Source organism: Micropterus salmoides, unplaced genomic scaffold, assembly GCF_014851395.1.
Source record: "Micropterus salmoides isolate LMB-PRFRI ecotype aquatic unplaced genomic scaffold, ASM1485139v1 Ms_hic_scaffold_17, whole genome shotgun sequence".
Taxonomy (NCBI): Eukaryota; Metazoa; Chordata; class Actinopteri; order Centrarchiformes; family Centrarchidae; genus Micropterus; species Micropterus salmoides.
Genome location: NW_024040817.1, coordinates 1,374,153 through 1,386,884, shown reverse-complemented (window position 1 = coordinate 1,386,884; position 12,732 = coordinate 1,374,153). Strand labels below are relative to the sequence as shown.

General features: G+C 41.8%; 1 pseudogene; it reads right to left on the bottom strand.

Moving 5' to 3' along the window:
- Positions 1–1,006: 1,006 nt before the first annotated feature.
- Positions 1,007–8,078, bottom strand: LOC119907666 (annotated as a pseudogene).
- Between the last annotated feature and the right edge of the window lie 4,654 nt (positions 8,079–12,732).

Genomic DNA, 12,732 nt, shown 5'->3' with positions numbered 1-12,732 from the left:
GAAGAGGTAAAGCAGTTGTCTAAGAGCTGACCATGAGTTTCATACTCCCAATATCTCATACTTTTAAATACATAGCACAAAAGCCTATCCTGGCCATGTGTGTGTAGGTAAAAGATTTGCCTTCCAGCACCTGTAGAGCTCACAAGTAACCATTTGTAATTTGAGTGGGGTTATGTGCTGGACTACTTTACAGTCATCGCTATCTGCTTGCTGTAACTTCACATTTAGCTTAAAGATATGAGAGTAGTAGAGATCTCATTTAACCTCCAAGTAAAGCTACCGCCCCTCCCAAAACACCATAAGTGCTTTAATGGCTCTGTGTGTTTCCACTTATCCTTGCTGATTAGACATTTGCTCTGGCAGAATTGGGGAAGATCTAGGCCATGCATTATGTTAAGTCCAGACTCAATACACCAATAGGAATAATAAAGTATCATGGTGTAATTTGCCGCTGCAACACCGCTGACAGAAGAGAGAGGATGATGTCAATCAAACAGAGAACGCACACTCCTTACACAATCCTTAGAAGCACTCCGGCTATGCAAAATAAGTGAAATCCCTTGTGTGGGTGATCCAGCGATTGTGCATGGCCTTTAAAATGCTCTCAGTGTGGTCATTACACTTTCGTTAGGCATCGTTACTGGTGTAATAGACTTAAAAGCAGAAGAAGTCAGTAATGATTAGTAGTGTTAATTTACTCTTTAACACTATCTGCTTCTAAATGTGTGACATGAAGGTAGTTGGATATTGAATATTATTATTAAAATCAAGTTATAACTGTTCAGGTATTAGACTCTGGATGGTGGAGCAGTTTTCTAAGACTGACCACTTTTTGTTTGTGCAGCTACTTAAACATTTACTAAAACACTGTTTAACTTGTGATCATGTTAAAAACTGAATTGTCTGTTGCCCAAAACCAACAATGTGTTGTAGTCTGTCCCTCTTCTCCGTCTGTGGCTCTCAGCTTCAAGCTCATTGGTTCCTGCTGAAGACATAGATCTTTAAACTTCATACAACCATATCGTTTATTTAAAAAAAGGTGTATTTCTAAAAACAGATGGGCACTGTAGTTTTTAGCAAACGTTACTCAAACAGTTGGAAATACTGCATTTGATGGGGATTATTTTCAGCAGCGGATTCATGCATGTTTGGTACTGTAGTAGTGAGTATTTCTGGCAGCCAATAGAAGCAGCTAGCAGTCCTTAGAAGCTGCAGGCAATAGAAAACACTCCATCTCTACGGCGACAAGCGCGGCCTGAAGTTGCGTGGTCGTATCATCATGGTGACTGCCTTCAGAGAGTAGAAGTCTGATTCCTTCCAGGAGAACCACACGATGCCGTCCGGCCCGAGCAAGTTCTGAGCTTTAAGTGAGTAGCGCCCGCCCTGGTGGAAAAACATTTCAACATCATTCATTTTAACATAACACCAATCTTGTTTCAACATTTAGTTAATATTAGTCCTATACCCACTGTGTGTTCTTGTGTACTATATTCTTGTTGACCGTCTTACCTTGTAATAGACGCCGTTGAGGTTGGCGTAGAAACACTGGTGGAACCACCAGCCGGCGTGGCTGATCTCGGCACAGATGTTGCCAGTGTCTGGCGTGCTGAAGCCCTGCCGGTCGTGGTACCAACCGAACGAATCTTCCACTGTTCCACTGAAACCAGACACATGGAGGCGGTACTGGTTCTCCTCATCCTCTATCCTGCAGGAGGAAGAGAAGAAACCATAATGTCTATAACAATGTGTGTACTGTAACGTATAAAGGCTTTAAGTGATCCTTCATCACCTGCTCCTTGTTACTGTTGCTACGCTTATCCAGCTTTAAAATTTTGTACATTGCACAAGCACTTTACAATGATAACAGTGGCAGCAGATTAACTAGTCAAAAATAGTAATCTTTAAACCAAAGGGTCCTTGTTATACAACCACCCTCCAAATTCTGTATACCAATCATCACTCTTACTAGTCCAATGCACATTGCTATGTGGAGAAATCCAAAGCTTGTAAGATCTTTATAGTACTTGTCCTCTACATGTTTCTACACTGAACAAAATTATAAACACAACACTTTTGTTTTTGCCTCCATTCATCATGAGCTGAACTCAAAGATCTAAGACTTTCTTTATGTACACAAAAGGCCTGTTTCTCTCAAATATTGTTCACAAATCTGTCAAAATCTGTGTTAGTGAGCACTTCTCCTTTGCCGAGATAATCCATCCACCTCACAGGTGTGGCATATCAAGATGTTGATCAGACAGCATGGGTGTCGCACAGGTGTGCCTTAGGCTGGCCACAATAAAAGGCCATTCGAAAATGAGCAGTTTCACCGTATTGGGGGGGGGGACCAGTCAGTATCTAGTGTGACCACTATTTGCCTCACGCAGTGCAACATATGTCCTTCGCATAGAGTTGATCTGGTTGTTGAATGTGGCCAGAGACGGTTCCTCTCTGGGTGGCTGGTCTCAGATGATCTTGGAGGTGAAGATGCTGGATGTGGAGGTCCTGGGCTGGTGTGGTTACACGTGGTTGCGGTTGTGAGGCCACGCTTTTGGAGACTGCTTATGGTAGAGAAATGAACATTTAATTCACGGGCAGCAACTCTGGTGGACATTCCCGCTGTCAGCATGCCAATTGCAGCATCTGTGGCAACTGATGGAACTGCACATTTTCAAGTGGCCTTTTATTGTGGCCAGCCTAAGGCCCACCTGTGCAATCCCCATGCTGTCTGATCATCTTGATATGCCACACCTGTGAGGTGGATGGATTATCTCGGCAAAGGAGAAGTGCTCACTGACACAGATTGTGACAGATTTGTGAACAATATTTGAGAGAAACAGGCCTTTTGTGTACATAGAGAAAGTCTTAGATCTTTGAGTTCAGCTCATGATGAATGGGTGCAAAAACAAAAGTCTTGTGTTTATAATTTTGTTCAGTGCGACAGCTATCTCTGTACCGTTACTATCTATATTATGCATCCTTCTTCCACAGGTTCTCTTTCTAACCATCTGTCTACCTGAAGGTGTGGTACAGGGCGTGTCTGTAGGCGTGGCTCCAGTCCTGCAGGTCGATGCGAAGGCTGTAGTGGCCATGGTTGGACAGCAGGTGGAGCTGTTGGTTGCCCAGCCAGTGTTCTTCTCTCGGGTCGCCGAAGCCATCTCGGTACTCCGACCAGCCGCGGTTAAAACTCACTGAGCCGTCGCGCCGCCGCTGAAAAACCGTCCAGCCCCCGCCTGGGGCACAAACATGTACACACAAAGACTAGTATTGAGTGCTTTTGCTACTGTGACTGAACCAAAATGCCTTCCAAGAAAAAGGCCTATTATGTAAAGTAGTTTAATATATAAATATAAGTCATAGACATAAAGGTTTTGAGACTCTTGATTGCCTGTTGTTTTAATGTTTTTGTGATCAGCTCTAGGCTTAGATTCAGAGTTTGTTTCAGAATATGCACTTAAAGCACAATTTCAATTGACTCGAGGCCATAAAATAAGCAAACAGCAACATTAGCATTCATCTGGAGTGGAGTTTGTGTCAAGTCAAATATGCACTCTCTGTTTTGCTCTGTTTTGGTTTCCACCAACTCTTGAGTGAAATATCTTTAGCAGCTAAACGCTTCACGATGTTCACCAGTTAGTTGCTAACTTTGACTGTCTGCTGTTTGGTGCTGAGCAGGTAGTGTACAGTGGCTTTTCAGAGTTCTTCTTTTTTGCTGCTGCTGTGTTAAAAAGATTTGAGCATTGAGGCTGACAAAAGCATTAGAATTGCTCATAAAACCAAAACAATGAGTTGAAAGATAATTCTCTGTGACTTAATCACTATAAGCGACATGATTGTTGCATATTCCTCATTTAATTTGTGTTTAATCAAATTACCACATAGCAAACCAAAGGCCTGGTAGATTTCCAGCACAGAAAGACCTCACACATCGCATTGTGGGAATGAGGGAGAAATCAGAGCCCAGTAAACATTTTTGTCCTGGCCCCTCACGGTAATTGATGTTTGGCCACACTGCATATCCGTGTGAATAACGTGTGTATACAACATGTGTCTCACCCTCGGTCTCCATGTCGCAGTAGACAGGCAGGGTGGAGCCCGGTGACAAGACGATGGTGTAAACACCAGAACGCCGAACACCATTGTGATACAGAGATGCACAGTCTGACGCACAGAAAGACAGGAACTGTCCATCTGAGAGAGAGACAGACAGAGAGAGAGAGAGAGAGCATCACAAAACCAAAACATCAAACTGTCAACTAAACCTCATGAAACTGGTGAAATGCTGAGATGTTGTTGCTGTTGTTTATTCTAATTGCATAATGCTCCCACAAGTAAACACACTGTTCATGATCTTTTTTTCATTTGTCATAACCAATTTACTGTATAACGATTTACCTCACAAGATCATAAATCAATAGCATATTTAGCTCCTCCCATGCACTATAATTGACTTACCTTCCGTGAGTGTTTATAAACCTCAACTGTTGATACCCAAAAGGTTCATTTCTGTGCTGAATAATGTATAATGCTTTTTGCCAGATACTATGCGGGTCAGCTGCAATGCTTGATTGTACTTGGAGCTTGAGAAGTAAGTAAGTAAAGTGTATTTTTGATGCATCTGTTGAGAGTGAGATAAAATGCATAAAACTACTGTCATGATAGCTAATACTAAAACTGTGGACTGTAGAGAATTAAATATTATCTTTAACTGCTTTATGTACTTATTTGTATTGCTAACTAAATGTTTCAGTAGTGGTTATGCTACTGTTTCCTTTATGTTTAGACAATACCTGTGTTTAAAATGTATTCTATCTTTGTTTAATTATCAATGAATTGTAATCCAGCACTTTGACTAAATGAATAGCTTATGTTGTGACTTTTGTTCTGTTTTTTAGACAAACAAATTCTAATTCACCTTTATGAACAGAAGGAAGCTCTAAGCCTCAGCTCATCTGTTCTAACGGACAACTCAAACACAGACATAATACAGCAGTATTTATTTGGACAGTTTGTGACATGCAAAGCCAAGGTAACAATTCTGAATGGTGGTAGCTTAAACCTGCAGTGCAAAACTTTTGTCTCTCCCTTCTGTCAGTGAGAGTAATTGGCTCCCCCACTGTCAACATGCTTATGAGGCTCTGCCATACTGAGTTGCTGCTGTTGCTATAGTTGATCCTCCCTTCAACTCTGCCAAACCAATCAGTCATTGCCGGTTGGCATAAAACACATCACCGCCGATTTGCCAGTGTGGGAACGTCACTACAGACACCAGATTTAAAAATTCAGGTTTTTGTGTATACAGAGAGATTTATGAGGCAGTGATAGGCTTAATCAGCATTGTGTGATGGCGTGAATGTAACAGATGTTTACTGCAAAATGTGTTTTTGTTTGCAGAACCTGAACCTGCAGAAGAACTGCTGCTGTGCGTAGTTTTGATTGTGTTTAAATGCTCCATTTGGCAGTAAGGTTGCAACTCACTGCTGCGTTCACGGCACGTGTACCTGGTGGCAGTGTGTCTCGCATGCCGAGCAGCGGTGTAGTTCTGATGACGTTGACCGTGCAGCCTGTGTTGCGGCTCATGTGCTGCACTGTGGCTGACAAGTTGCGGAGCTGTGCTTGCAGCTCGTACAGCAGCGCCGCATGCACGTGGAGCAGCGTGTCGGTCTCGGCATGACGCAACTCCAGAGAATGCAACTGCTGCTCAAAGGTTGAGTTTAAACTAACCCTTTCTTCACCCTAACAGATAGAAAGACAGAATATAGATTTTAATATATGGAAATAGAAAGTTGAAACAGTGTTGCACAGGCAAAATGCAGTATCTGCAAATAAAAGATCTAGAAGCTAAGATGACTACACCTGCTCACTGATTACCTTTAGTAGGACTACTTCAGCTTTTGTTGCTTTTGTTGTCTTTGTCTTTGTACAGCCTATTGTGTAGCTTATTTGGTCAACTCTGAAGGGAAAACATGGTCTACTGCTCTGCTACGACTTTCTGATAAACGTCTGGCAGCAAACAATGTCACAAAGTCAGATTGCAGTCTCTCGATTTTGACCAGGGGTGGAAGAAAACACTACAGCCCAGAAAAATTCTCTCTGGGTCAGTCAGACTCAGAAGGATGCAGGGTCCTGGCCAAAAGGCCTGCAGCTAATCTTGTTAGCATTCAGGGTTAAGGAGGGCTTAGTGGGTGTCAAGACAGAGAGATAAAGACAGACACAGAGATAAAGACAGGCAGGGATAAACAGAGAAATGCATGAGAGTGTTGTGTTTTGCCTGCCTGAATAATCTGTTCCCCTGTTTTATGAAACTGCATGAAATAACAAGCAACATTTTCACTGTTACTGTTTGTAGCATTGCCTGTTTCTGTTCAGTTAAGTTGCATTTTTTATGATATAATATCCCAATATAAGAATTTATGTGAGAATATTTTATTACAGATGTTTTATCAGCTCCTGTCTGTGCTAATATGTTAGCCTGAATATCAAAGTACAACTGAGGCCATCTGGAAATTTAATCTGTTGGTAGTGGTAAATAAAAAGTCTGGGGATCACCAGAGTCATTAGTATTCATCATGTGGGGAACACGAATATCTGTATAAAAGTTTATGGCTGTTGAATAGCTTTTGAGATATTTCACACTGGACACACAGACCAAACAACTGATTGTTCACACATCAAGGCTGCAGAAGGATGTACAGTGAAAGAATGCCGGGTAAAATCATTGATTTGTATTATTTCTTGTTATGAATCTCAGTGCTTCCATTCCATAAAACTAAATATTTGTCAGCCAGTTTTTAAAGACGTAAGTGGACATGGATATCCTGAAAAAACTGTGACTTCCTGGAAAACAGTGAATCTTTAATGGAGATCTCACACTGCACTAGTAGCCATGAACATGAAAATAAATCAACAAAGTAGTAACATTTTTAAGGAATCCCACCCTTTGGCCCCTCCTATCAAATAAAACTTTTACACCATTGGCGTAGTTTTGAATCTTACTTGTGGGTCCCCTGTCTCAAAAACTGGGAGGTGCACAACCAAGAGCTGCGATAACTTCCCGAACCTACATGCTGCGTTGAGCATAAAAAAGCTTAAGATAGCTAGCTATGGATGCACTAGCCATGTTTGTGGGAATGTGCCTGTGTGTTTTGAGTTCAGATCTGTGTCTGTCTGATCTCAGATGTCATAAAAAAATACATTTTTGCAGTTATTTCCCTCCAGTGTGACTAATTTTCCCTCTCATCTCTTTATGTCTGCCATCACCGGTAGGGCTTCAGCACATATCTGTTGGCATGCCATTGCGCCGCCTCTAAAATTGTCTGAACACACAGGAAGTGCAAGTCTCAAAATGTCAAACTACTCCATTAAGAAACTTAAGCTGCAATTTTTATTGTACATACAAAGACAAATATATTTTAGACTAACAAACAGCAGTGTACCTGCATCTCAAGGGCCTTGACTCGATGCCGGTGGTTCCTCAGCTCCTCCTGCAGCTCTGACATTGTCCCTCAGGTCCTCCAGCTGCTCCTTTCTGTTCTGGTTCTCGTGGAGCCAATTTGAGACATCGTCTGTACAGCGAAACATATCTGGGCAGCGTTTTTGTGACGTTCCCACTGGTACTGGAGGCAGCGTTGCCATCAGCCGGCACTGACCGTTAGATGTCAGCTGACTGCTGTACTCGCCGCACTGTCCTGAACCACCAGTGGTTCGGTTGATGGTTTGGTTGGTGGTATCACCAACACCAGCGTTACTGTTGCGTATCATCGGCGGAGTGTCCGGGGGTAGATTAGAGCGTCTTTCATGGAGAGACGAACGAGGATGCCAGTCAGCATCCTCATAGTTGTCCGTGTTAAAGTCCCGCACGTCCCAGTTTGTTTCAGTGTTTGAGTCTGGTACATCCCTGCTCGTTTGGATGTCCAAGTCTAGTACATCCCCGTTTGTTTCTGTGAGGATGTTGGGGTGTACATCTCATCATGTCCAACGTCTGTGTGTTCATCAGAGGTCGCAAAGTCACCTGTGAGAGGGTGGTAACACCAGCCGATCAGCAAGACAAACGTTAGTAAAATGGATCGCCAATTCATTCTGAAGATTTAGTAACTCGCTGTCCCTGGTTATTGTTGACTTTTATCCATGGAAAGTCTGAGAGAAGTCACCAGTAGAATCAATTAATGGACTGACATCAGGGTCAGAAGTCACAGCAGCAAGACGAGGTCCAGGCCTCCCCCAAGTTAGGCTTGAGTTGTGGGCTTAGATTCAGGATGTGGAAGACCTGTCCAAAACAAAGTGAAACAAGCAGATTTAGTGCATTAAAGTTTGTCCATGAATTGAGTACTTAAACACAAACCAGGTGGACTCCTTAAAACTCTGTAACATCAAAGGTTTCTGTGAAGGTGCTCAACTTGGTCCAATGGCACAATTGCTTTAACATTTACTGGGCTGGTATCCCATCTGGCCTTGAGATCCCCTTAGGAGGGTCTGGAAAGTGTTGCTGGGGACAGGGATGTCTGAAATACCCTGCTTGGCCTGCTACCACCAAGACGGATGGATGGATGGATGGACTGGTAGTGAAAGTCACTGAAAGAGTTGTTCATTTTTAGCCAAGGAGACAGGTTTACAATCAGTGAGAGAAGCATGGATTTACTTCCATGTGATGACTCAAGGAACCTTAAACACTCAAAAGATCAGTGAGGTGAAGAGAGTAGTTTTAGACAAGGATGCTGGATGCAGAAACGATCTAAATGCAACCCAGATCCTTCCTACATTATATCCATGCGAGTTGAATCTCTGATGAACAAGTGAAATAAAGTCCATGTATTCGCGCAACAAACACAAACATGCAGGACCCCTTCAAGCTGTTGAACTAATTACCATCTTCACTGGGACGAATTTGATCCTTTTTAAATTACGAAACATGGCTGACTCAGGACATTTTACTGGAAATGTTTGAAAAAAAAATCCTAATATTTCCTGTTTCTGCCATTGGACGAGTCATTGTGTTTTGCACAAAAGACATTTTTGTCTGGGTATAGTGTCCTTTTCACACTCTTCAGAGCCTCAACTGTATCACTGCATGAGGACAATGCAACTTTGACAATAAAACTAAAACTAAATAAATGTGAATGTGAGTCAATGTTGACTGTGTCTGCAGGCAGATTTTCTTAAATGGTTGTAATCAATGGAAACCAGTTAAGCTAAAAACTGACAATAAGCTTTGAAAAATACTCAGCAGGAATTCAAAGCATTGGCAAAGTAGCCAAAGTAGCTAAAACACTATGAAGGCCTGATAAGATCCTTTGGTTAACGCACATTTAAATTGAAACACAATAAGTATACCGGTATATTTGAACCACCAGTCCTACCTGTCGCCCTGTATATCCCAGCATCCTTGCGCTGAATTCACCTCAATGGAAAAGCTTCAGGACAGCCAAGAGACTGTGTGTGTGTGTGTGTGTGTGTGTGTGTGTTCAGGACCGGGTGTAACATCTTATCCCTATAATCCTCTAAGGGGATTGGCAGCCTTTGGCCTGGAAGGTAATAGATTACAAATGGGACTACAAATTGCAGTAATTGACATTGAAGTGAAAGAGACAGAAAGAATAACAATGTGATTTTAACAGGTGTTACTGAAAGAGATCTGTCGATGAAACAGATCTGCAATTCTTGGTCACATACTGTAACTTTGGAAGAGCCACACTTTCTTTTGTGTAACTCACACTTCTGAGGTCTCACATTAGTTTCAGCAGAACTTCTAGCTTCACTGTGTGTGATGTTTTGACCCACCACTGTTAATCAGTGTGCCATTCACTTACATTACCAGGCATAGATTTATCTCTAATGGTGATTCCAGCTTTCTATCTGCTACAGTTTTGCTTAGAGACTTTCATAATGGCATTATGAAAATCCTTTGTGCAAATCTTTATTAAACTAGTAACTGTAATGCTACTAATGCACTGCATGCATACATTGGTTAAGTGAATCTTGCGTAAGGATCATGATGCAACAGCGTCTCACAAAATTTATTCCGTCCAAATTTAGTTCAACTGAAAGGAAAGTGTGCTGTAGCCATGCTAGTCAGCTGGTTTGATCGGCCATTTCTTTGGTCCTGACTCAAATATCAACTATTTGCCACCATGAGGCTGACATTTGTTTTTTTTGTGAAATATATCAACAACTGTTAGATGGATTGCCATGACATTTGGCAGACACAATCATAATTCCCTCAGGATGAATTGTTAAATTGTTTGTGACCCCTCATCAGGCAATTTTTTTTTAAATGTGTTTAATATTTTGGCTTTTGACATCAGCCTCACTGCTGATTAGTAAATGTTAGCATGCTTACTTGCTAAATTAAGATTCAAATACTTAATAAATGGCATGAAAGCATTGTCTTTGTGAGCACATTAGCGTCCCAACTCCCCCCAACACTGATGATATTGCTAAAATGAAAGGTTTGTCCAGAATGTGGCTCTAAAGGAGGCGCAATAAAATCGAAAAGTATTTTGAAGTTTGAATGCACAAAAATAACTTTTGGTCTAATTGAATCTGTGGTTATTTACTCCTGGTAATTAAATGTGTGAGTAAACATGTAAGTTTTTATTTTCAGTGTAGAAAAAAGCACCAGACAGAATTAAATTGCAGGAGTTGGTGAATAAAGTGTCTCCAGTTCGGATACTGTGTCGATAATGTAATTGGTTTGAGTTTTGCTTTACCTCTTCATTTTCTACCTAAACATATTAGAGAGAGAGAGAGAATATGCGTGTGTGAGTCTTTAATGGACTGAATGGAGGTTCAAGGCTGTGGGAGCCCTCTAATGGGTTTATATTTACCTGCCCGCCTCTGTTGTTCCATTAGAAAAACAGAAAAAAACAAAACTACTCAAAGAAAGGACTTTATCATGAGAGGCTGACATAATGACTTAAAGCTAGGATTATAATGGTGGATGTGGAGCCTTGAACAGAAGTTCCTGTTGGATGTAAAATCATGACTATATTTGCTTAGAGCGGTGAACAAGAGCTTTAGGTTTTGTGGATGCGGAGCCTTAAAGAGAGGTTCCTGGTGCACAGGCTGGGGTACGCTTGAATCAAGCAAAACATACGTAGAAAAAAATGACAAGTTTGTGAAGCATAAATAAGAGTGCTTGAGAGAAAAGTTCAAACCCTCCACGCACCTGACCAATCAAGATGATGGGTCTCAAATTACCCTCAAATCACTCGAAGACTCCCTCAAGTCGGAAGAACAACTTATAAAGCCTGCAAATATTTTGGTAAAGGACTTGCCTAATTGCCGTCATATCATGCAGAAAAATGGCTGATGAAAGAAAATGCTTTTTATTAACTCACATATTGCACATATACTGTCACCTCACAGCAAGAAGGTTGTGGGTTCAAACCTTAGTTGCCCCGGCTTTCTGTGTGGAGTTTGCATGTTCTCCCGTATCTGCATGGGTGCCAAAGACATGCGGACTAGGTTAATTGCTGATCCTAAAAATGTGAGCATGAGTGGTTGTTTGTCTATGTGTGGCCCTGCGATGGACTGGCGACCTGTCCAGGGTGTACCCCGCCTTTCGCCCGATGTCAGCTGGGATTGGCTCCAGCCCCCCCCCCCGACCCTGTACGCAGGATAAGCGGTTAACAAGGGATGGATGGATGGTATTAGGTTGTAAGCTAACCGTTAGCATAGACCTGGATTAGTTATTTATAAGCATGAACCCTGATAACAAGTTAGGTAAAGCAATAATTTACTGGTTTTAGGGAAAGTATTGGTGCAGCAACACATCTGGAACAAAATCACTAATCCTAAACTAAACTGTTTCAGCATACTTTGACAGCAATGTCACACAACAACCCAGACGCTACAAAAACATCCGTGTTGTTTCCACAATTCGACTTGAAGCTCATAAACACACCAAAGCCAGAAGAACGACTTGTCAACTCAAGAAATGGGACCATCCGAGGAGAATGTGAATTAGGCTGGTCAGTGGTGAATCTTAAAGAGAGGCTCCTGGTGGACTCTGAGCATTAAGTTCATCCTCATCCCCATAAAACAAGTCAATCCCTTCAGATCCATCATTAGTCACACTGAGGGCTCAGACAATGGAAAGACGCTGCAGCAGATGAGTGTGTGTGTAACTGTAGACTCTGACCCACAGGTTTGAATCCCGTCTTCCGCCCTGTGACAACATGTTGGTTTGGTGATAATCTGCCCAATATGCTGGCTGACATTTAACACTCAGCTGCAGCCCTAGCAAGGCGGTGAGTGAAAACATGAAAACATGACGTGTTTCTTTCTGTTGTGTGCGAACTTGAGTCTCCAGTTTTCTGTTATTATGGAGTTTAAAGACAAGCTGTTTGTTTATCTAAGGTTACTGGACACGGATATTCAACACTGACAGCTCATCTACTAAAGTCATTTCAGTTTGATGTTTAGCAGGTATAATGTTTACCATGTTCACCAGCTTAGTTTAGTTAGCATGCTAACATCTGCTAATTAGTAAACACAGGACAGCTGAATATCTGTTATGTCAAACTAGTAGAACATAAGAATTCACTTTAAACCCAAAACTTTGGTCTTTCCAACAGTCTGATTTATTTAGAATGAACATTAAATCCTCAGAAACCACTCATGTGGCCGTAGACTCTTGTTACATGGAAAGTTCAGCTTCTTGAGTGATGATGATGATGATGATGATGAGGATGATGAGGATGGTGGTGGGTGTGTGGGTGGAAGAGGGGGATG